Source organism: Thalassophryne amazonica, chromosome 2, assembly GCF_902500255.1.
Source record: "Thalassophryne amazonica chromosome 2, fThaAma1.1, whole genome shotgun sequence".
NCBI lineage: Eukaryota > Metazoa > Chordata > Actinopteri > Batrachoidiformes > Batrachoididae > Thalassophryne > Thalassophryne amazonica.
Window position 1 is genome coordinate 123,894,044 of NC_047104.1, and position 25,663 is coordinate 123,919,706.

General features: G+C 41.7%; 1 protein-coding gene across 1 annotated transcript in view; it reads right to left on the reverse strand.

The window, feature by feature from the left end:
- Positions 1–25,663, reverse strand: part of LOC117504102 (protein diaphanous homolog 3-like) — a 546,585-nt gene that overhangs the window by 265,298 nt on the left and 255,624 nt on the right. The window lies entirely within an intron of this gene.

The window sequence follows — 25,663 nt, forward strand, 5'->3', positions numbered from 1 at the left end:
GAAAGGTCTTAGTTATCGTGATGTAGGACGCTGATGATCTGAATCTACACAAAAACATACATTTATATCAATCAAAATAAATTCCAAAGTCAAATGCAGAAGTTCTGTGAAGCACTGCAACAACAATTAGCATAAACGAACATGCATATATGCGTCCTGCTCATCACTCCAAGGGCCAATTAACAGACTCTGGTCTGTTTATAAATCAGAACATAGAGGGACATTGCAGGTAGGATGGTTCTGGAGACAAAGTCAGAGGTGAGGCAGAGATGATTCAGACATGTGCAGAGGAGGGACCCAGGGCAAATCAATCAATCAATCAATCAATCAATTTTTTTTTTATATAGCGCCAAATCACAACAAACAGTTGCCCCAAGGCGCCTTATATTGTAAGGCAAGGCCATACAATAATTATGTAAAACCCCAACGGTCAAAACGACCCCCTGTGAGCAAGCACTTGGCTACAGTGGGAAGGAAAAACTCCCTTTTAACAGGAAGAAACCTCCAGCAGAACCAGGCTCAGGGAGGGGCAGTCTTCTGCTGGGACTGGTTGGGGCTGAGGGAGAGAACCAGGAAAAAGACATGCTGTGGAGGGGAGCAGAGATCGATCACTAATGATTAAATGCAGAGTGGTGCATACAGAGCAAAAAGAGAAAGAAACAGTGCATCGTGGGAACCCCCCAGCAGTCTACGTCTATAGCAGCATAAATAAGGGATGGTTCAGGGTCACCTGATCCAGCCCTAACTATAAGCTTTAGCAAAAAGGAAAGTTTTAAGCCTAATCTTAAAAGTAGAGAGGGTGTCTGTCTCCCTGATCTGAATTGGGAGCTGGTTCCACAGGAGAGGAGCCTGAAAGCTGAAGGCACTGCCTCCCATTCTACTCTTACAAACCCCAGGAACTACAAGTAAGCCTGCAGTCTGAGAGCGAAGCGCTCTATTGGGGTGATATGGTACTACGAGGTCCCTAAGATATAAGATGGGACCTGATTATTCAAAACCTTACAAGTAAGAAGAAGAATTTTAAATTCTATTCTAGAATTAACAGGAAGCCAATGAAGAGAGGCCAATATGGGTGAGATATGCTCTCTCCTTCTAGTCCCCGTTAGTACTCTAGCTGCAGCATTTTGAATTAACTGAAGGCTTTTTAGGGAACTTTTAGGACAACCTAATAATAATGAATTACAATAGTCCAGCCTAGAGGAAATAAATGCATGAATTAGTTTTTCAGCATCACTCTGAGACAAGACCTTTCTAATTTTAGAGATATTGCGTAAATGCAAAAAAGCAGTCCTACATATTTGTTTAATATGCGCTTTGAATGACATATCCTGATCAAAAATGACTCCAAGATTTCTCACAGTATTACTAGAGGTCAGGGTAATGCCATCCAGAGTAAGGATCTGATTAGACACCATGTTTCTAAGATTTGTGGGGCCAAGTACAATAACTTCAGTTTTATCTGAGTTTAAAAGCAGGAAATTAGAGGTCATCCATGTCTATGTCTGTAAGACAATCCTGCAGTTTAGCTAATTGGTGTGTGTCCTCTGGCATCATGGATAGATAAAGCTGGGTATCATCTGAGTAACAATGAAAATTTAAGCAATGCTTTCTAATAATACTGCCTAAGGGAAGCATGTATAAAGTGAATAAAATTGGTCCTAGCACAGAACCTTGTGGAACTCCATAATTAACTTTAGTCTGTGAAGAAGATTCCCCATTTACATGAACAAATTGTAATCTATTAGACAAATATGATTCAAACCACCGCAGCGCAGTGCCTTTAATACCTATGGCATGCTCTAATCTCTGTAATAAAATTTTATGGTCAACAGTATCAAAAGCAGCACTGAGGTCTAACAGAACAAGCACAGAGATGAGTCCACTGTCCGAGGCCATAAGAAGATCATTAGTAACCTTCACTAATGCTGTTTCTGTACTATGATGAATTCTAAAACCTGACAAACTCTTCAAATAGACCATTCCTCTGCAGATGATCAGTTAGCTGTTTTACAACTACCCTTTCAAGAATTTTTGAGAGAAAAGGAAGGTTGGAGATTGGCCTATAATTAGCTAAGATAGGATAACAAATAACAAGGATGGTGAGAATGGAGCCACTTAACTGGAGGAAAAGGAGGCCAAAGAGGATGTTTAAGGATGTCCTGAGGGAGGACACCCTGATGGTAGCTTTGGTGGAAGAGGATGCAGAGGACAGGGTGAGATATAAATGGATGATCTGCTGTTGTGACCCCTAATGGTAACAGCCCAAAGAAAGTGTGTCAAAACACATCCACTCACTGACAGCTCCCACTGACTTATTTTTCTGTTGAAAGACGTTTAAAAAAAAAATCATCAATGCCCATCTTTAAAGGGCAATGCTGTATTCGAATTATGAAATAAATTATTACATCCTGTATCACATGGTATTTTTTGTCAACTGGAAACTGTTATGACATCTGGACAGTGGACGGAAGACAAGGAAACTTGGGCTGAATCTCAATTCTACCCCTCGCCCCTTCCTCTCCATTTTGCGCGGGCACGAGAGACAGAGGGGTATCCCAATTCTCTTTTGGAGTGAGGTGGAGGGGTAGGCGGAGGGCTACAAACCCCTTCAACAAGGGAATCTGGATGCACACTCCATTTAGAGGGGTAGGAGGAGCTTACCGCTGTCTCCACAGAAACAAAAATGGTGCCGAAAGAATTGCACAAATGTAAGCGGCTTTCATTACAAATTACACAGTTTAGAAAGTATTAACGTGCCAAAAAACTTTACCGGCAATTGTCAATGACAGCAGCATGTATGCTGCTGGATGCATGTTGTGTACACTGTCGTTCTGAAGAATATCCTAACTTCGCTCGTGCGTTGAGGCGTTATAAAGCATATACACACAAACGCTACGATAAGACACTTTTATATCTCACAATGGACAAAATCATGATAAAGGATAAGCACATTAATTTGTATGTTCAGAAATCTTTGGATAATAGCGATCCCTGCTGTTGGATTTCCAGGTCTGTAACACGTGTGTATTTTGTAAACAAACAGGGAGCCCAGAGCACACTCGTCACTTAAAAAGCTTTCAGGCAGAAAATGAGACGTTTCTGTGTTCTAAGCAGTCAGCTAAAGACCAATGGGAGTAAGTTGGAAAATATATACACACATGTATATGTGGAACACATAACCTGATGTCCTAATAGGAGGTTTCTTCCTGTTAAAAGGGAGTTTTTCCTTCCCACTGTCGCCAAGTGCTTGCTCACATGGGGTCGTTTTGACTATTGGGGTTTTTACGTAATTATTGTATGGCCTTGCTTTACAATATAAAGCGCCTTGGGGCAACTGTTTGTTGTGACTTGGCACTATATAAATAAAATTGATTGATTGATTGATTGATTAATAGGCTGCTATTATTTTTGTCAAGGAAATTTCTAAAGGAAATAGGGGTGGATGGAGTAGTCAACAGTTCCCAGGCCTCCAAAAAATGGGAGAATTTGAAAAAGAAATATAAGGTTAATAGAACTAGATGCAACCCATAACATACAGTGAGGAAAATAAGTATTTGAACACCCTACGATTTTGCAAGTTCTCCCACTTACAAATCATGGAGGGGTCTGAAATTTTCATCTTAGGTGCATGTCCACTGTGAGAGACAAAAAAAAAAAAAAATCCGGAAATCACAATGTATGATTTTTTTAATAATTTATTTGCATGTTACTGCTGCAAATAAGTATTTCAACGCCTGCCAATCAGCAAAAATTCTGGCCCTCAAAGACCTGTTAGTCCGCCTCTAAAAAGGCCACCTCCACTCCACTTACTATTCCAAATGAGAAGAACCTATTTGAGGTCGTTAGCTGCATAAAGACACCTGTCCACCCCACACAATCAGTAAGACTCCAACTACTAACATGACTAAGACCAAAGAGCTGTCCAAAGACACCAGAAACAAAATTGTAGACCTCCACAAGGCTGGAAAGGGCTACGGGGCAATTGCCAAGCAGCTTGGTGAAAAAAGATCAACTGTTGGAGCAACTATTAGAAAATGGAAGAAGCTAAACATGACTGTCAGTCTCCCTCGGACTGGGGCTCCATGCAAGTTCCCACCTCGTCGCGTATCAATGATCCTAAGAAAGGTGAGGAATCAGCCCAGAACTGCACAGGTGGAGCTGGTCAATGACCTGAAGAGAGCTGGTACCACTGTTTCCAAGGTTACTGTGGGTAATACACTAAGACGTCATGGGTTTAAAATCATGCATGGCACGGAAGGTTCCCCTGCTTAAATCAGCACACGTCAAGGCCCGTCTTAAGTTTGCCCATGACTATTTGGATGATCAAGAGGAGTCATGGAGAACGTATGTGGTCAGATGAGACCAAAATAGAACGTTTTGGTCTTAATTCCACCTGCAGTGTTTGAAGGAAGAAGAATGCTGAGTACCATCCCAAAACACCGTCCTACTGTGAAGCTTGGGGGTGGAAGCGTCATGCTTTGGGGGTGTTTTTCTGCACATGGGACAGGACGACTTCACTGTATTAAGGAGAGGATGACCGGGGCCATGTATTGCGAGATTTTGGGGAACAACCTCCATCCCTCAGTTAGAGAATTGAAGATGGGTCGTGGATGGTTCTTCCAACATGACAATGACCCGAAGCACACAGCCAGGATAACCAAGGAGTGGCTTCGTAAGAAGCATATCAAGGTTCTGGAGTGGCCTAGCCAGTCTCCAGACCTAAACCCAATAGAAAATCTTCGGAGGGAGCTCAAACTCCGTGTTTCTCAGCGACAGCCCAGTAACCTGGATGATCTACAGAAGATCTGTGTGGAGGAATGGGCCCAAAATCCTTGCTGCAGTGTGCAACCTGGTGAAAAACTACAGGAAACGTTTGACCTCTGTAATTGCAAACAAAGGCTACTGTACCAAATATTAACATTGATTTTCACAGGTGTTGAAATACTTATTTGCAGCAGTAATACAAATAAATTATTTAAAAAAAATCATACATTGTGATTTCTGGATTTTTTTTTTTTTTTTAGATTATGTCTCTCACAGTGGACATGCACCTAAGATGAAAATTTCAGACCCCACCATGATTTCTAAGTGGGAGTACTTGCAAAATCGCAGGGTGTCAAATACTTATTTTCCTCACTGTACATACAGGTGCTGGTAAAATATTAGAATATCATAATTCCATTCAAAACGTGAAACTTGTATAATGTATACATTCATTCCACCGAGACTGATATACGAGGTCTGTTAGAAAAGTATTCGACCTTTTTATTTTTTTGCAAAAACGTGATGGATTTGAATCACGTGTGCTTGCATGAGCCAACCTTGAACCTTCATGCGCATGCATGACTTTTTTCACACCTGTTGATTGCGTCATTTGCTGGTAAGCAGCCTTTGTGTGAGGATGGGTGTAGTCTCTTGTCAGATTTTCGTTGCAAGGAAAATGGCGGAACGACTGGAGCAGCGTGACTGCATCAAATGTTGCCAGAAACTGGGTGACAGCCAGGTGGAAACCATTCGGAAGATTCAGACGGCTTTCGGTGACGATCCTATGGGCATCACACAGACTAAGGAGCAGTACAACCGGTTTAAAGACGGCCGCACAACAGTGGAGAGCGAGCCACGCTCCGGTCGGCCAGCACATGCTGAAATGACCAGATTATTTCCAAAGTAAACGCTGTGGTGATGCAGGACCGTCGTGTGACTATCCAAGAAATTGCGAAAGAGGTGGACATCAGCACTTTTTTGGCACATTCCACATTCAAATCCATCAGGTTTTTGCAATAAAAATATAAAGGTCGGATACTTTTCTAACAGACCTCGTATTTCAAGTGCTTATTTCTGTTAATTTTGATGATTATAAGTGACAACTAATGAAAATCCCAAATTCAGTATCTCAGAAAAATCTGAATATTGTGAAAATAAAACCATTCCAAATGTGGGGGAGATTCACAAAGAGTGGACTGCAGCTGGCGTCAGTGCTTCAAGAACGACCGTGCACAGACATATGCAAGACATTTTCACCTGTCACATTCCTTGTGTCAAGCCACTCTTGAACAAGAGACAGCGTCAGAAGCGTCTTGCCTGGGCTAAAGACAAAATAAAAAAAAGACTGAACTGCTGCTGAGTGGTCCAAAGTTATGTTCTCTGATGAAAGCAAATTTGCATTTCCTTTAGAAATCAAGGTCCCAGAGGAGGAGAGGCACACGTCTGTGCATGGTCTGTAATTGCGCATCGGAGTGAATTCTTTCCCCAGTTAAGATAGAAAGCTGCACTAACATGCTAATGAACAACACATTTTTTTGATTACCTATATATCACAGGAATTGTGAAAAGACGTGGACATCAGCACATTAAGACAGACGTGCGGAGGGAGTTCCGCGTGTCCGCGGTGGGGCCTGCATGGCGCAAAGCAACGCCGTGATGAAGCCTTCCCAGACATGTTCGGGCCAGGTCCAGCTCATGCACAATGAGCACATCAACAGGTCCACATGGAGGTCTCTCACAGTTTCTGGAAAAAAATTGATGCAGCAAAGCTCCAAATCGTTCAGACATTTATTCGCAATAAAAAAACCGACGAGAGGGTGGACTAGTGCTCACACAAAGCCTGTTCACAGGCGAATAACGCAACCGACAGGCGTGAAAAAACTCACGCATGCGCACGAAGGTTCAAGCTTGTCTGATGCAATCACACGTGAGTCAAATCCATATGGTTTTTGACAAAAAAAAAAAAAGAGAGGACAGATACTTTTCTAACAGACCTCGTAGTACATGTGTGTGAATGAGAGGGAGTCCAGTAGAATAGTGCAGTTACAAGGAGTAGAAGTGGTGAAAGTAGATGAGTTTAAATACGTGAGGTCAACTGTCCAAAGTAATGGCGCGTGTGTGGTAGAGGGGGATTAGAGAGTGCATTCAGGGTGGAGTGGGTGGAGAAAGGTGGCAGGAGTGATCTGTGGACCAAAGAACATCTGAAGGGAAAGACTACAAGACAGTACTAAGAGCAGCTATGTTGTTATAACTTAGAGACAAGACAGGAGGCAGAGGGTGGAGGTGGGCAGAGGTGAAGATGTTGAAATTTTGGGAGTGATGAGAAATGGACAGGATAGGAATGAATATATCAGAGGGACAGCTCAGGTGGGTACGCTTTGAAGAAAAAGTCAGAGAGGTGAGCAGATGGAGGGACCCAGAGATATAGGGAGAAGGATGCTGAGGATGGAGCCACCAGGCAGGGAGGAGAAGACGGAGGCCAAAGAGGAGGTTTATGGAGGTGCTGAGGAAGGACATGCAGTAGGTGGTGTGACAGAGGAAGATACAGAGGACAGGGTGAGATGGAAAAGACTGATCTGCTTGTGGCGACCCCTAATGAGAGCAGCCAAAAGAAAAAGCTATGCCGATACTGATAGAACATTGCCCATCCCACCCCCTTTAATTTCACTTTTAGAAAACAAAGACTCTCCTATACTAGAACTGAACTGAAATACAGAAAAAAAATGAATTGATTTAACTGAAAACTACTTCTGATAAATGTTTTTTTTCCATGTTTGACATAAAATCTGGTGGTCTTTGGAGTAAAAGTATTGTTACCTGGTCACCAGACATCATAACCTTGTTTAAAAACAAACAAACAGTTGAAGCTATAAACTAAAGCCTGGGTTCCCACCAAATAATGAAGGATGAATAATGAGCCACGCAGCGTGTTTTCTTTGCTCCGAGAGGGTTTCTTTCAAATATCGTGGGAGAATAGTGGATCTGACTGGCTCTTAGAGGCATATCTTCAGTTTAATGAGGCTCCTCTCTGAGCGTGGTGCTAATTTCAAGATGTTCAAAATTTAGCAACAACAGCGTGGCGCAGTTTGTGTACGAGTTACGACGATGACTTAGAGGGATGTGTGTGTGATGCTTACGAGGCTCTGCTAAAAGTCCATTATCCGTGCGCCTGGCAGCTACACAGGACCTGAGAAGCTATTTTTTGGAGCGGCTGCCCTCTTGCAGACAGTTTCCGCCTGCTCTGTGCACTGGATGCTGTATATAAATAATTATTTGTAGTGGATTAATCATTTACTGCCAAACGTTGGATGCTGAAACACCTGTAATGCTTCTGGAATCACAGAGGACTGTTTCATCTGGATGCTTTTTTTCCTCTCTTTCATGCTCCATGTGATATGCATTTTGAACAGCTTAAGGTAACTATTTTTAATGTTTTATAGCTTGATAAAACAGTTCCTAGCTGTTAAGGTATGTCTATGGTTGAATTAATATCTTGTTAATGGATTACATGAGCTCTGCTGTGTGTGCGCACTGCGCACTGAGGCAGTGACTCATCACGCTCTAAAGGAGCATTTAGGCAGAAGCAAGATCACAAAAGTGATTTTTCAGTCAATATTGGACGAACACAGTTAAAATTTGGATGACTGTGTGAAATGGATGTGTGTTTAAAGCCGTGGAAGAAGTAACTCCAGTGAAGCCACTAAAAGCAGAGAAGAGCTGTGCAGCAGCACAGAAGGAGCGCGCACACAAGAGCGATTTTGAAGACATAACACAAAGTTAAAAGTTGTATCACGGTGACTTGCAAGCTGCGGAAGAAACATATCTTTTTTGAAAGTGATCCACATGAGTTGGGCAGCAGGTGTATATAATTAAAGCGGCCACATGTATGCAGAATGGCAGCATGCGCGCAAAAGAGCGATTTTGCAAAAATAAACGGACAAAAACAAAGATAAAAGACGGATCACGGTGTGAAAATGACTGTGGTTAAAGCCAGGGAAAAAAATAAAGCCAGTAAGCCACGGATGGAAAGGAAGCCAGTGAGAAGGAGAACAGAGGCGGTTGTCCACGAATGGAGAACGGCAGCACGCAACCAAAACAGCAATTTTGCAGAAATAAATGGACGAACACAAAGTTAAAAGTGGGATCACAGTGTGAAAATTACTGTTTACAGCCAGGGAAAAAATAAAGCCAGCAAACTGTGGAGCCAGCGAGGAGCACGGCGGCTGTCCAGGAAACCTTGGTTCAGTTCTTGCTGGTCTAGTGCATTACATGTGGACAACAACCTGGTGCACAGCACATAACTGCGGATCTGTACTGGGGCGTCTATTTTTGGACTGCATTTAAAAAATGTAACATCTTTAAATGCTGCTGTGAATTGAAAACTCACACTTTAAAAGGGACCAGGTGTGGGAGGGCTGGAGGTTTGGACCAAACGTTTTATCATGGTGTTATCACGGCACTAAGCGTGATGCGAGCCATTTGAGGCTCGCATCAGCCCAGGCTTAAGGGTTAAGTTTTTTTTTCTTTACTTTCTTTTTTGTACTTTTCATGATTTTGACAAAGTCTATTTTTTCTTCACTGGTAACATTTACACTGCAATTTAATACAGCAATTAAGTATTTTATTTTCAAATACTATGCAAAACATTTAACAATTTGTGTTCATTCAGGACAACAGGCAAAAGTTCCCCATTTTCATTACTCAAGTTAATTTAAAAAAATAAAAAGTACTCTTATTTTCCTGAGCCAAAAAATTATCCAATCTGTGGCTTCAAAACTGTACTGATTAGAACTGTGGCTTTTGTGTTCCATGACACCAACAGTAAATATAATATTATAATATATTTCATCACAACTATCTATCATATACATTACTGGGGGGGAAAAAGAACATCTATAAAGTTATTAAATTCAGTTATTAAATTCAAAGTGGTTGAAACAAAAACCTAAGATGAGAATTTCAAAGGAGACTGCTAACAGAAAATAGGATGGCAGGGAAGTGAATTAAAAAACACCTGAGACTAATTAAAGCGGTTTAGTGTTCACTGACAGAAATGACATTATTTTGAATGCGTTATCGAATATAGTAAATCATGGGCAGAAAAAATGAGAAAAAGAACAGAGCATTGATAAATACAATTCACACATACTCAAAGAATGACAGTGATATGTCTAAAGGTGGCAAGATGGCCTAATTTAAACCCAAAGCTTTGCAACCCTTTCAATTTTTCTCCAAGCAGCTTGTACAAAAAAGTATCAATTACTGAACAAATAAAAGAATTACAATGCATAATATACTTTTCCACTTTCATCCCAAACAAGTGTATACAGACATCAATCTTATATACAACAGTCTGTTTTACTATAGTCTCACATAGTTTTATGCAAATACTATCATGACCAACCCTTTGCTCGAAGAAATAACCTGTAAAAGACACGTGATTAGACCTTTCAGTCAAAACAATAAAACGCCTTGCAAGGCTATCACGTTGGCAGCTGGAGAATAAAAGTAACAGATGCAGGCTGAATTAACAGCCTACAAACTGTCACAACTTTGATTTAAGGTACAACTTTGCTTCATTAAAAGAAATGTTTAGCAGATGGTTTCAACGAAGTGGCCATGCAGACACAAAACATCTGCAGGAGCAAAATAGCATCTAATTTAAAACTGGACACTTACTGCTGCTTGCAGATATAGAAAACAATGACTAATCAATAATAAGTCAATACAGCAAGTGGGCCATTTAAGAAGGGATTACTCTTCAACTTCACAGAGTATGCAGCAGGAAAAGGACCTGTTACAGAACATTACTTCCTAAAGTGTTCATTAAAACAAAAATGATATAATCGTTAGGGGGAAAAACAGCTAAGCTGTAATAAAAAGATAAAAGGCATACTGATGCAAACATTAACTGAAACTTCCATTTCTCCCACTGTAACCACAAAAGTCATGAAGATCCATGAAACTCTAGTCCTCAGGAATGTCAGAACAACAATTAAGAAAAAGTTTTTGCCTATTAGGTGTCCTTAGTAAGATACCAAAATTGTCTATACAAACGTGCCGTAGTAGCAGCGAGGATAGAACTATTTTGTAGAATGTAGATGACAGTTATTGTCAGCCTGCTGAAAAACAATGATAGAAGCCACGGCCCAGTTGTTACTGATTTCCTAGACTGGTGCAGTAAGTGTTTTCTTGAGATGAACATTGCTAAAACAAAAGACATGATCATTGATTTTCAAAAAACAGTGCTCCCAGTCAAGAGGTAACAGTTTTAAAAGGTCATTATGGCCACCAAATCTGTCAAATGATCATGATGTAGTCAGTATTCATCCTGGACAAGCATGTTTAGTGGCACTGAAGTGCTTACAATTACAAAGTGATTACAAATCCAACATTTACTTCAAAAAAATACCTTTGATCGGCACCAGATTTACAAATAGTCACTGTCACACTTTTTCTTCTTTACAAGTTGAGTGTGTCAGCACATATAAATATTTGGAATGGCCTTCAACTGAGCTTTGAGGCAACTGCGACACTGTGTACAAAAGGGACGCCAGCGCCTGTATGCCTGAGAAAACGGTCCGCTTTTACACTGAACCGAACCATGCTGACCTTGTTTTATCATGCTTTTATAGAATCAGTTTTATTCTTTTGTCTTGTTTCATGGTTTGGAAGGTGTGTCCCTCAAAACAAAATTCGTTAAAAAAACCGAATTGTGAAGCCAGAATCTCTGTATACTAAACAGATACAGAGGACAGTTGGTTCGATTATGAGAGACGACTCCCTACCATCTTCATGGTGAGTTTCACCTGCTCCCCTCAGGTCAAAGGGTTTAGGGTACCAGCTTGTAAAACCAAACGTTACAACAGCTTGTACCAGCAGCCATCAGTGCTGTTGACAAGTAACAGAAACTTAAATATAACTTATGTATTTATTTTTTGTATAGTTTCTTTTACCTTGTTTTAATGAACAGCACATTTTTATTTATTTATTATCCTTTGGCTTGGTATGACATGTTTTTAGACTTTTTATATATTGATGTTTTAACTTATCTTGCTTTTTATTTCATCTTGGGGCCGTCCTTGTTCTTTTAGCACTGTCACGTTGTCTTGTTCTGTGTGTTTACAAAATGAGATGACTCATTCACTGTAAACCAAATTTACCCAAGGGTATAATAAATTGAATCTTGAACTCTACCACAGTCAGAGTTTCAATATGATGTCAATATGAGTTTCAATATGACGCGTGGACGGTCCGCGCGTCGGGACGCAGCCGGGCGCGGTGCGGTGGCACAGGAAAAACACCTCCGTGTTGATAACCATTGTAAAATCCAGGTGGCTTTTGATGGCTTTCAGTGGAGTGAGTATATGAGAAATTGTTTAACAGCTGGACATGTTCCAACGGGAGGTGTTTTTCCCTGTGGCGGAGCGTCGCGGGCGCTGCGAGCCGCGCTGCAATCCGTCCGCACGTCTTTCATTAAAAAAATCTCCTTTAACAGTGGAATATCCGGATAAAATGCTGAAACTGACTTCTTCTGAATCTTCTCTGTTCTCTCACGACGTCCTGGATCAATAGAGCCTGAAATGTGCTTGAAACCGGCTGACGACGGCGCCTGAGAGCGCTGCGCGACGTCTCGCACCGTGGGAAGTCCTTAAAGCGACAGTATCACCTCAAAATCTCTCATCAGCCGTTAAAATTTTCACTGAAAACCAGCTTAATTTTTCGAACCGTGTCCACTTCGATGTGTCTCACAGGTTTAGAAAAAATTTTGATCAAACAAAGCGCCAGTCTCCCAGCAACTTCTCAGACAAAGGAATTCCGATGAGGGGCTGGACGACTCCGCCCACAAGGAGTGCTCACAGGCGAATGACGTCACCGACAGGCGTGGAAAAACTCACGCATGCGCACGAGGGTTCAAGCATGTCTGACATAAAAACATATGAATGAAATCCATATAGTTTTTGAAAAAAATAAAAAGGACCTATACTTTATTGACAAACCTCGTAAGTCAAAGCCGGAGCAGATGGTGAGAAAAAGAACAACGAAAAATAGAATCAAAATCCTGGTCAGGGCCAAAACCTGACACTTCTATTGAACTTGCTAAATAAAATCACACACATGCACACTTTTAATATAGAGATGATTTACCACCCCCTACTGGAATGGCATACGAGTCTGGAATGTAATAATCAACATCCATTATTCAGTGTTAGCTAATATCTGTAGTTTTGGCAGTGTTCATCCTTGACTCACTGCAATACATAAGCATACCAAACGGCAAACGTCAGCTCTTCAGTTTGTCCATGATGGAAGCTACAAATACGGGCGCATGCACACAGAGCTTTTTGTCTTTTCTACATTGCGTTGCAAGCAAGCGCTTTTATTTTTACACACCCACAAACAGAGACTGTGGTGGAAGACATCAAACGCACTGTAATTCTCACTCATTGTAACGACAACACCCCTTGCACCTAGAGTTCAAACTGCTTCCATCTAGCCGTAGCTACTTGTTTTTAAACACTGAGTGCCTTACCTAGTTCTACTGATTATATATTAAGGTCAGTGAAACTCTGGACTGAAGAGGCCACTGAGAGGCTGAGGGACTGTTTCAGAACCACAGACTGGAGCATGTTTCAAAACTCCCATGGTGAAGACATCAACGGCCTGACCCAGTGTGTCACTGACTACATGAACTTCTGTGTGGAGAGAACTGTGCCCACGCGGAGGGTAAGGTGCTTTCCCAACAACCACCCCTGGGTGCCCCCCGAGCTGAAGGTCCTGATGAACCAGAAGAAGAGGGCTTTCAACTAGGGAGACAGAGAGGAGCAGCATGGAGTCCAACAGGAACTCCAGTGGAGGATCCAGACAGCCAAGAAGGAGTATGGAAGGAAGATGGAGGAGCAGCTGGCCCAGAACAACGTCAGGGACGTGTGGAGATGCCTCAAGACCGCCTCCGGATTTGGGCAGGGTGCCAGCAGGACTGCAGATGGAGATTCTCGGTTTGCAGAGGAGCTAAACAGTTACTTTAACCGTTTTGGCTCCTCCACACCTGCCCCCCCCCCCCCCCCCGCCTGCTCCTGGCTCTCCACACGTCTCCAGCAGCCAGCCCTCCAGTCCCTCTGACCCCTCACCTTCTTCCCCCAGTCACCTCCACTGCACCCCGGACTTTGTCCCTCCTCTCACCCGGACTGTATTCAGCACCAACCCACCTCAGCTTCCCCCTCCCTCCCCCTCACTGTGACTCCAACTGAGGTGAGAGGCCAGCTCCTGCGGCTGAAGCAGAGGAAAGCAGCAGGACCTGATGGGATCTCCCTGGGCTGCTGAGGACCTGTGTAGATGACCTCTGTGAGGTCCGCAGCCACATCTTTAACAAGAGCCTCAGCCTGGGGGTGGTCCCACCCTGTGGAAGACCTCCTGTGTGGTCCCGGTTCCAAAACACCGCACGCCAAGGAACCGGCCCGCTACAGACCAGTTGCCCTGACCTCCCACCTCATGAAGACCATGGAGCAATTCGTCCTGTCTCACCTCCACACTGTGGTGAGCGACATCCTGAACCCGCTGCAGTTCGCCTACAGGTCCAACATCGGGGTAGATGATGTTGTCATTTACCTGCTGCAGTGGGTGCTCACCCACCTGGAGACCGGTGGGAGCACTGCGAGAGTCATGTTCTTTGATTTCTCCAGCACTTTCAACACCATCAAACCGGTGCTGCTGTGGGCGAAGCTGGAGGACGCAGGTGTGGATGGACATCTCGCCGCCTGAACCATCGACTACCTCATTGACCGCCAGCAGTACATGCGGCTGCCCAGCTGTCAGTCTGAGGTGGTAAGGTGCAGCACTGGGACCCCCCAGGACACCGTCCCCTCACCTTTCCTCTTCAGCCTTTCCAGCCATCTCCAGAAGTTCTCTGATGACTCCACCATTGTGGGTCGTGTGTCTGAGGGGAACGAGCTGGAGTACCGGTCGGTCATCACAGACTTTGTGGACTGGTGTGAGCGCAACCACTTGTGTCTCAACACCAACAAGACGAAGGAGATGGTGATCGACGTCATGAGGAAACCACCACCTCACCCACCGGAGAACATCCGGGGGGAGGACATAGAGACCGTGGACAGTTTCAAATACCTGGGTGTTCACCTCAACAACAAACTGGACTGGACTCAACACTAACATCCTGTTCAAGAAAGGCCAGAGTCACCTCCACCTCCAGAGGAGACTGAGATCTCTGGAGTGAGCAGGCCTCTGCTTAAGACCTTCTATGACTGTTGTAGCCTCTGCTCTCCTCTATGCTGTTGTCTGTTGGACCTCGGGCAGCACAGAGCTGGAGAGAAAGAGACTGAACAAGCTGGTCGGGAAGTCCAGCTCTGTCCTGGGCTGTCCTCTGGGCTCTTTGAAGGAGGTGGCTAAGAGGAGGGTGTTAGCCAAGTATAAATCCATCATGGACAACTCCTCTCACCCTCTGCACCGGACTGTAGTGGAGCTGAGTAGCTTCTTCAGTGACAGACTGAGGCACCCTCAGTGCAAGAAGGAACGATACCAGGTCGTTCATCCCTGCTGCTGTCAGACTGTACAATAACACTGAAATAACCACATGCAATATTATTAATATGTCCACATATCATGAGCAATAACTCGTTTACAAGCACTAATGTCACCTTATCACATCTAAACTCCATTTCACATATTGTAAAGAAGATGCTCCTATCTCTTTTTCAATCCCAATCATGTTTATATATGAGGTCTGTTGGAAAACTATCCAACCTTTTTGTTTTTTGCAAAAACTATATGGATTTGATTCATGTGCGCTTGCATCAGCCAAGCTTGAACCTTTGTGCGCATGCGTGAGTTTTTTCACGCCTGTCGGTTGCATCATTTGCCTGTGAGCACGCTTTGAGTGAGCAGTGGTCCAGCCCCCTCATCGGATTTTCATTGCAAGGAAAATGTTTGAACAATTTGGAGCTTTGCTGCATCAAATTTTTCCAGAAACTGTGAGAGACAGCCAGGTGGAAACCATTCGGAAGATTCAGACGGCTTTCAGGGACGATTCTATGGGGATCACACAGATTAAGGAGTGTTACAACCGGTTTAAAGACGGGCATGTTGTAACATGCCCAGCTCTTGCACCATTCGGAAGATTCAGACGGCTTTCGGTGGCATTTCAGTCGTGTGACTATCCGAGAAATTGTGGACAAGATGGACATGCCACAACATGTCCTGTGAGGCTTCATCACGGCGTTGCTTTTTGTTTGCTTTATTATTGTTATTGCTTATCTTTGCACACGCTGTTTGATGCACATTTTCCTCTACTCGCACTCATCTTGTGTGTTTTTTTAAGAGCTGATGTAACATGTGAATTTCTCCACTGTGAGACCAATAAAGTCTTATATTATGTCCACTGTCTGGTGAGTTTTCATGTCATATGTAAGTTTATGTATGTATGAATGCGTTCTTTTTGCTGGATGCACAACAAAATACCCCACTGAGGATAATTAAGACACCTTGATAACATGACAAATAAATTGACTAACTACAAAAACGCAATGAATCAATAAGACTAACACTATTAAAATTACATGAACAACAATAACATTTAAAACCTCAAAACCAAAAACTCCCATGGTGCTTTGCAGCACAACATCCATTGTTCACTGTTAGCTAATATCGCTGATTTCTAGTTCGAATTAGTCCGATGAACTTTTTTTTTCAGCGTTCATCCTTGACCCAAAATACAAAAGCATACCAAATGGCAAATGTGAGCTCTTCCCTGTTTCTCCAAGATCGAAGCTATATACATGCACGCATACAGAGGCCAGTTAGCTATAATATCGATGGACATAGCATTTGCTCCCTTCTTCAAAAATGAGACAGTAGCTTTAACCCAATGAGGCAGTGAGTGGTGTCAGAAATGTAACACTATGAGACAAAGTGTAAATGTAAATTTACACACAGTAGCTTTTATCCAGTGAGGCAGTAAGCGGTGTCAGGAAATTTAACACTGTAAAGCCCGTCACAGTGGCGTATTCGTAGAGCTGTTCATTACAGCGTATTGTCTACGCTGTAATGAGCAGCTCTCCGCCCACTTCATGAGGAGTTTTTTTCTCAATATGCAGCAATATGTTGAGGACCACGTGCGTAGGATGGAAGAAATTAAACATGCTTAATTTTCTTTGGCGTACAGCACAGTATGGAGCCTTCATGCGACTACACACACACGAGATAGAGAGAGAGAGAGACTATCAATAAAAGCGCTCTCTCCCAGTTTAACAAGTCACAGCATTTCGTTCAGGGCAGCCTTTACCACAGCCAGACTCAGCAGCATCTGGACACAATGAAAGTGATCAGCCAAGACAAAAAAAAAAAAAAGATAATGTTAAATGACTGTTTTTGAGCCGCACCATGCAGTAGAGAACAGAGCGCAGTTCCACAGAGGCAGAAAATAGCACTGAAACTGGTGCAACATGGCACACGCGACTGTGTGCACACATTAAACGCGAACACATGCAGCTGCAAGTATGAACGAACACTGTTAAAGGCTGAGTACGCGCGTATTTCAGGCGTATTTAAATGAAACAACGCTGCAATGAGCAGCTCTACGAATACGCCACTGTGACAAAGGCTTAAGAAAAGAGTGTAAATGTAAATTTACACATAGGAGCCTTAACCCAGTGAGGCAGAAAGCTGCATCAGATACTCTCATCTGACAGTATTTTTTTTCAACATTTTTGAGTACATTACTGCATTAACAATGTAATAACTGTCTTATTTGAACAAGAGTTGAACCTGCACTGATTTCATTGTTAAACTGGCTCTTAAAAGGACGAAAAACTTTCTGAATCAGTTTTTCACACTTTCCTGTTTCACAAAGTGACGCTGTGTGACAAAGACTGATAGTTTAAGACAGTTAAATTGCTCTGTTGCTCGAAGTCCTCTGTTTACCAATGATCACGTGATCATTGGTAAACAGCTTACAGTTCCTTGAAAACTATTATCTTTTGTTTTCATGTGAAAATGAGTGTCTCTCCCCCCCTTCTGTCCTGCCCTCTCTCACTTTCCTCCCCCTCCTTCCCTCGCTCAGCTTCAAAGCAACACCAACTCCTGTTTTCTTCTCAGCAAAACAGAGCTTTTCGGAAACATGAAGCATTTAAACTGTAAAATAAACAACTAATTTCTGAATGTAACAGCAGCTATGGAGACAGGAGAAGGTCTGGATAATTTAATGAAGATTTTGATGGTGTTTTTTCCCCCCCTTTTACTCAGACCGAGAGACACTCAAGGAGGAAAAAAGGAAAAAAAAAAAAAAAATCTGACCAAAATGTTTTTTTCATGGCCAAATCATAAGCCGTTCACCATCGACCATTTTATAGAAACCCTTCTGTGATAGCGTCCTAGAGTTTAAGGTAAAACAAGGTGGAGACGGCTCAGAAAATAGCAAATTGTTCTCCTGCTGAACAAGATTATATTTCACTCACTAACCATTGCTGCTCTTTTCCAATAGTTATATTACAGAAAGGCTTTAACCTACACATTTAAATACCGCAAGATAAACACATCTCATCTTTTCCTGAGCTTTTACTTCATTCTATAAGGATTTCCCCGGATCCGGGTTTTAACTGTCTTTCAACCAGTGTCATGTTAATTTCTCCAACAGATAGTGTCCTCAGTTATTTTACTCACCTGCATCAGATGAGTGACTGATTATTGACAGACTATTTCAATCAATCAATCAATCAATTTTTTTTATATAGCGCCAAATCACAACAAACAGTTGCCCCAAGGCGCTTTATATTGTAAAGCAAGGCCATACAATAATTATGGAAAACCCCAACGGTCAAAACGACCCCCTGTGAGCAAGCACTTGGCTACAGTGGGAAGGAAAAACTCCCTTTTAACAGGAAGAAACCTCCAGCAGAACCAGGCTCAGGGAGGGGCAGTCTTCTGCTGGGACTGGTTGGGGCTGAGGGAGAGAACCAGGAAAAAGACATGCTGTGGAGGGGAGCAGAGATCGATCACTAATGATTAAATGCAGAGTGGTGCATACAGAGCAAAAAGAGAAGAAACAGTGCATCATGGGAACCCCCAGCAGTCTACGTCTATAGCAGCATAACTAAGGGATGGTTCAGGGTCACCTGATCCAGCCCTAACTATAAGATTTAGCAAAAAGGAAAGTTTAAGCCTAATCTTAAAAAGTAGTAAGCACTAAGTCAATCAATCAATCAATCAATTTTATTTATATAGTGCCAAATCACAACAAACAGTTGCCCCAAGGCGCTTTATATTGTAAGGCAAGGCCATACAATAATTACGTAAAAACCCCAACGGTCAAAACGACCCCCTGTGAGCAAGCACTTGGCGACAGTGGGAAGGAAAAACTCCCTTTTAACAGGAAGAAACCTCCAAGAGAACCAGGCTCAGGGAGGGGCAGTCTTCTGCTGGGACTGGTTGGGGCTGAGGGAGAGAACCAGGAAAAAGACATGCTGTGGAGGGGAGCAGAGATCAATCACTAATGATTAAATGCAGAGTGGTGCATACAGAGCCAAAAAGGAAAGAAACACTCAGTGCATCATGGGAACCCCCCAGCAGTCTAAGTCTATAGCAGCATAACTAAGGGATGGTTCAGGGTCACCTGATCCAGCCCTAACTATAAGCTTTAGCAAAAACGAAAGTTTTAAGCCTAATCTTAAAAGTAGAGAGGGTGTCTGTCTCCCTGATTCGAATTGGGAGGAGAGGAGCCTGAAAGCTGAAGGCTCTGCCTCCCATTCTACTCTTACAAACCCTAGGAACTACAAGTAAGCCTGCAGTCTGAGAGCAAAGTGCTCTATTGGGGTGATATGGTACTATGAGGTCCCTAAGATAAGATGGGACCTGATTATTCAAAACCTTATAAGTAAGAAGAAGAATTTTAAATTCTATTCTAGAATTAACAGGAAGCCAATGAAGAGAGGCCAATATGGGTGAGATATGCTCTCTCCGTCTAGTCCCGTCAGTACTCTAGCTGCAGCATTTTGAATTAACTGAAGGCTTTTCAGGGAACTTTTAGGACAACCTGATAATAATGAATTACAATAGTCCAGCCTAGAGGAAATAAATGCATGAATTAGTTTTTCAGCATCACTCTGAGACAAGACCTTTCTAATTTTAGAGATATTGCGGAAATGCAAAAAAGCAGTCCTACATATTGTTTAATATACGCTTTGAATGACATATCCTGATCAAAAATGACTCCAAGATTTCTCACAGTATTACTAGAGGTCAGGGTAATGCCATCCAGAGTAAGGATCTGGTTAGACACCATGTTTCTAAGATTTGTGGGGCCAAGTACAATAATTTCAGTTTTATCTGAGTTTAAAAGCAGGAAATTAGAGGTCATCCATGTCTTTATGTCTGTAAGACAATCCTGCAGTTTAGCTAATTGGTGTGTGTCCTCTGGCTTCATGGATAGATAAAGCTGGGTATCATCTGCGTAACAATGAAAATTTAAGCAATGCCGTGTAATAATACTGCCTAAGGGAAGCATGTATAAAGTGAATAAAATTGGTCCTAGCACAGAACCTTGTGGAACTCCATAATTAACCTTAGTCTGTGAAGAAGATTCCCCATTTAGATGAACAAATTGTAATCTATTAGATAAATATGATTCAAACCACCGCACGCAGCGCAGTGCCTTAATACCTATGGCATGCTCTAATCTGTAATAAAATTTTATGGTCAACAGTATCAAAAGCAGCACTGAGGTCTAACAGAACAAGCACAGAGATGAGTCCACTGTCTGAGGCCATAAGATCATTTGTAACCTTCACTAATGCTGTTTCTGTACTATGATGAATTCTAAAACCTGACTGAAACTCTTCAAATAGGCCATTCCTCTGCAGATGATCAGTTAGCTGTTTTACAACTACCCTTTCAAGAATTTTTGAGAGAAAAGGAAGGTTGGAGATTGGCCTATAATTAGCTAAGATAGCTGGGTCAAGTGATGGCTTTTTAACTTACGGGTTATCTGCTTTAAGCTGCGAGTTTGTGATTTATACCATGGAGTCAGGCACTTCTGATTTAAAGCTCTCTTTTTCAGAGGAGCTACAGCATCCAAAGTTGTCTTCAATGAGGATGTAAAACTATTGACGAGATACTCTATCTCACTTACAGAGTTTAGGTAGCTACTCTGCACTGTGTTGGTATATGGCATTAGAGAACATAAAGAAGGAATCCTATCCTTAAACCTAGTTACAGTGCTTTCTGAAAGACATCTAGTGTAATGAAACTTATTCCCCACTGCTGGGTAGTCCATCAGAGTAAATGTAAATGTTATTAAGAAATGATCAGACAGAAGGGAGTTTTCAGGGAATACTGTTAAGTCTTCAATTTCCATACCATAAGTCAGAACAAGATCTAAGATATGATTAAAGTGGTGGGTGGACTCATTTACATTTTGAGCAAAGACAATTGAGTCTAATAATAGATTAAATGCAGTGTTGAGGCTGTCATTCTCAGCATCTGTGTGGATGTTAAAATCGCTCGCTATAATTATCTATCTGAGCTAAGCACTAAGTCAGACAAAAGGTCTGAAAATTCACAGAGAAACTCACAGTAACGACCAGGAGGACGACAAATAACAACAAATAAAACTGTTTTTGGGACTTCCAATTTGGTTGGACAAGACTAAGAGTCAAGCTTTCAAATGAATTAAAGCTCTGTCTGGGTTTTTGATTAATTAATAAGCTGGAATGGAAGATTGCTGCTAATCCTCCGTCTCGGCCCGTGCTACGAGTGTCCTGGCAGTTAGTGTGATTCGGGGGTGTTGACTCATTTAAACTAACATATTCATCCTGCTGTAACCAGGTTTCTGTAAGGCAGAATAAATCAATATGTTGATCAATTATTATATCATTTACTAACAGGGACTTAGAAGAGAGAGACCTAATGTTTAATAGACCACATTTAACTGTTTTAGTCTGTGGTGCAGTTGAAGGTGCTATATATTTTTTCTTTTTGAATTTTTATGCTTAAACAGATTTTTGTGGTTATTGGTGGTCTGGGAGCAGGCACCGTCTCTACGGGGATGGGGTGACAGGGGGAGAGAAGCTGCAGAGAGGTGTTGAAGACTACAAGTCTGAACCTCTGACCAAACTCTTATGAACCCATAAAAAGAAGATAAAAGTGACTAATTTAACATCAGGAGGAGTGAAAAATCACATATCAAATGGACACAATAGTGGCAGCCTCCAAGTCACAGGACTACATGTGCTAACACGATTTAATCCATAAATGATTAATCTGCAGCTGGGAAACATCAAAATAGGCTAAATGACATTCTCTATGTACCATATAGGTTTCTTGTTGCTGTAACAAAAAGTCCATCTTGTCTTAAAATGCTACAATGGAATCCATCATATAATTATAAATGAGCAGAGAGCACAGACCCCGATAAATTAAGGCTCTAGGGAACCTGTGATAAACATTATCACTTAATATGACTCAGTGTGTGAATATTACATGCAACTGGATTACACATTAAGTAATTCATACAACAACTGTGCTAACTGAAAAGGCACTCAGTAGAGTGCTGGTCTTTACCGATGTGTTCTCTAAGCAACAACACCATCTTGTGGTGAGCAGAGTGAACCAACAACACTTTCAGGGGAACAAAAGACATTTCAACAAATGTTTACACTGCCCACACATCCAGAGTCACAGCGGTAACTGAGACTGTTCCTAAACCAAACCTTAGCTAAAGGTTTCAGCGATTATCAAACCCGCTGCTGTGTTCTTTAATAAGACTGAAACTCCCTAACAAGCATGATGGATGTTGTTCCGGAGGCAAACCCGTGCTTATACCACAAGAAAGCAGAAGCAGATTTTCTTCCCAGATCAATGAAATACGATACATAGAGCGTTACCGTTATTCTGTGAAAGAATAAAACAGCCGACCAGTGAAGGCAGACTGTATTACAGGTAACACAAGCACACATACATGGAAAACAACTGTGGAGCATCAGCACGTTTATCTTGCCCTAATTAGTTCAACATGTACTACTAATGCTTCCAACAAAGTAAATGAAAAGTAAGTTGAAAACAAACAAAAAAATGTTTCTAAACAATGCCTTACAACTATAACAAAACTGACAATTTTGTATATGAATTCCTTACAGCATCGCAAAAAAAAAAAATCTTATTTCCAGGCTCTGGAAAAGTTGAGCATGTACTGTGTAAAATGATGGAAGTGAATAAATAAATGAGTCCATCTCGTCCAGGATGCCATCCTTGTAACTAACCAAACAAAGGGCCATATAAAGAGGAAAACTTAAAATTTGGTGAACTGTGACATTCCCTTGCAATCAATATCCCACAGACCTGCCTGTCATCTGCTGGATGGTTCGTGGATGTCGGATGGACGATGGATTAGCAGGATTAGTTTGCACAATCTGTCACGCTTAGTTATCAAGTTACAGGGTAACGGGTCACATGTCACAGAATCCAAAGGGTGCTGACCTTGTCTGACCATTACTTTAGAGGCAAAACATTCAACACGATCAAAACAATTTCATTTATTAATCCTATTAGCCCAAACAATAATTTGCATCACTTTACAACAAAATTGCAGAAATTTTAACTTTTGATCCTGGTGGTTTTTAACACCAGAACATGCAATCACAGACAATCCAAACTATACTGTTTTGGAATGGTTATAATCTGTCGAACAATGTGGTATACTATTCAATATAATAGGAGTAGTTTTACATTTTGACAACTGTGTAATTCTTCATTGACCCTGACCTAGCTACAGATGCCACCCAGAGATGACTATCATACATTTGTGTGTGCCTTGTTATACTGAGGCCAGATTATAAGTGTTCTTTATTCTCCTTGAGTGGTACTGAGGAGGTAAAAAATGATGACTGATTCATGGACTATTTTAACGCTGGTCTTTTACACACTTGATACTGTCCAGGTTGTTTAATCGCTCTATATCAGTGGCAGCCACTCTTCCACGCTCGTTAATGACTCAATGCACAAAGCCCGAACCATACTCAGGGATTAAAAGCAAAAAATAATAATCTGATTTTTTTTCACTACCAACCATAAGCTGTTAACATCTACATTTTTATAGAAACCCTTTTGCGTTCACTTCCAAGCGTGAAAAAAGGTTGAGAAGACTAAGAAAAACAAAAAACAAACAAAAAACAGCAAATTGTTCTCCTGCTGAACAAGATTATACATGTATAATCTTATGTTAGTTTAATCTTATGTATAATCTTATTTTATGATCTTATGTTAATGAGACCCTTGCATGGTATCATTAACATAAGATCACTGTCCTCAAAATCAATGTTGATAAATGATCTAATTATTGATATCACTTAGATATGATTGGGTTATGTGAAACCTGGCTTAAACCTACAGCTGACCTCCCTTAAATGAGGCCTGCCCACCAGCATGTACATTTAGTCACGTCCCTCAAGATGCGAAGCAAGGCGGGGGTGTTGCTCCTATTTATAAATCAAGGTCTAGCTTATTAGCTGTTGGGGGTGACAAATATAACTCGTTTTAGCATCTGATTCTCCACTCTGCTCAGGATATTACACATTGCCAAGGTCAGAAGAATAAAAATCAGCCATATTACTTTGTCACTGTATATAGGCCTCCTGGCCCATATTTTGAATTCTTACATGAATTTGGTGCGTTCATCTCTAACTTGTCAACTAGTGCAGATAAAATTCTGATCATTGGTGACTTTAATGTTCATATAAATAAGCCTTCTGATCCCCTCTGCAAATCATTTACGGAAAGTGTAGATACATTAGGATTTCGGCAATGCATTTGGGATTCTACACACATTAGTGGAAATACCCTGGATCTGGTTCTCGCACGTGGTATTGCTGTCACGAATATTGACATCATGCCTCTTACATCAGTGGTCTCTGATTACTCAATTATTAAGTTTACAGTTTCGCTGCCGTGTTTAGTGGAACAACAAACTTTATATATTACTACGGCGATGCATCAACTCCTCAACTAAGACTGAACTCGAAGCTAGACTGCCTGATGTCTTAGCTTCACATTTGACAAATACCCAGTCAGTAGACAGACTTGTGGATAGTTTAAACTTAGTGCTCAAAACTGCACTCGACATGATTGTGCCACGTCTGTTAAAACCGTGCTCCCCCAAATCACAGTCACCTTGGTTCAATGATTACCTGCGTGACCTCAAGCATAGAGGTCTAGAACGGAAATGGCATAGTTCAAAACTACAAGTATTCCACCTTGCGTGGCATGATGCTATCTTAGACTATAAGCATGCATTATTGGCTACAAAGCAAACCTTTTACTCTGATTTGATCAACAAAAACAAGCATAACTCAAAGTACTTGTTCGACATGGTGGCAACACTTATTAGTGGACAACCACCTGTAGTTCGGTCTCCTTTTACAACACAAGATTTCCTGGATTACTTTGAGAAGAAAATAGAAGACATCAGGTTCAACATATCCCAGCATGCCTTTACCCAGCCACTACACCCTACTATTGAGGTGGACGCCACTACTGAGGTATTACGTAAATTTAAAGAATTTGAGAGTATCTCACAAGGCATGCTGACGAAAGTCGTAACATCAACAAAAAGCACAACCTGTTTATTTGATCCTATACCAACAAAACTGTTAAAGGACATGTGGCCCACTGTTGGGCTGACTGTTCAGAAAATTATTCATCTTTCTTTAACTTCTGGATCTGTTCCTAAATGCTTCAAATCTGTAGTGATTAAACCATTACTTAAACCTAATCTTGACCCTAGTGTATTGAAAAACTATTGGCCAACATCAAATCTATCATTTTGCTCTAAAATTCTGGAAAAAGTGGTGTCACGGCAGCTCGTAGACTATCTTACTGAGAATAATCCTTTGAGCCA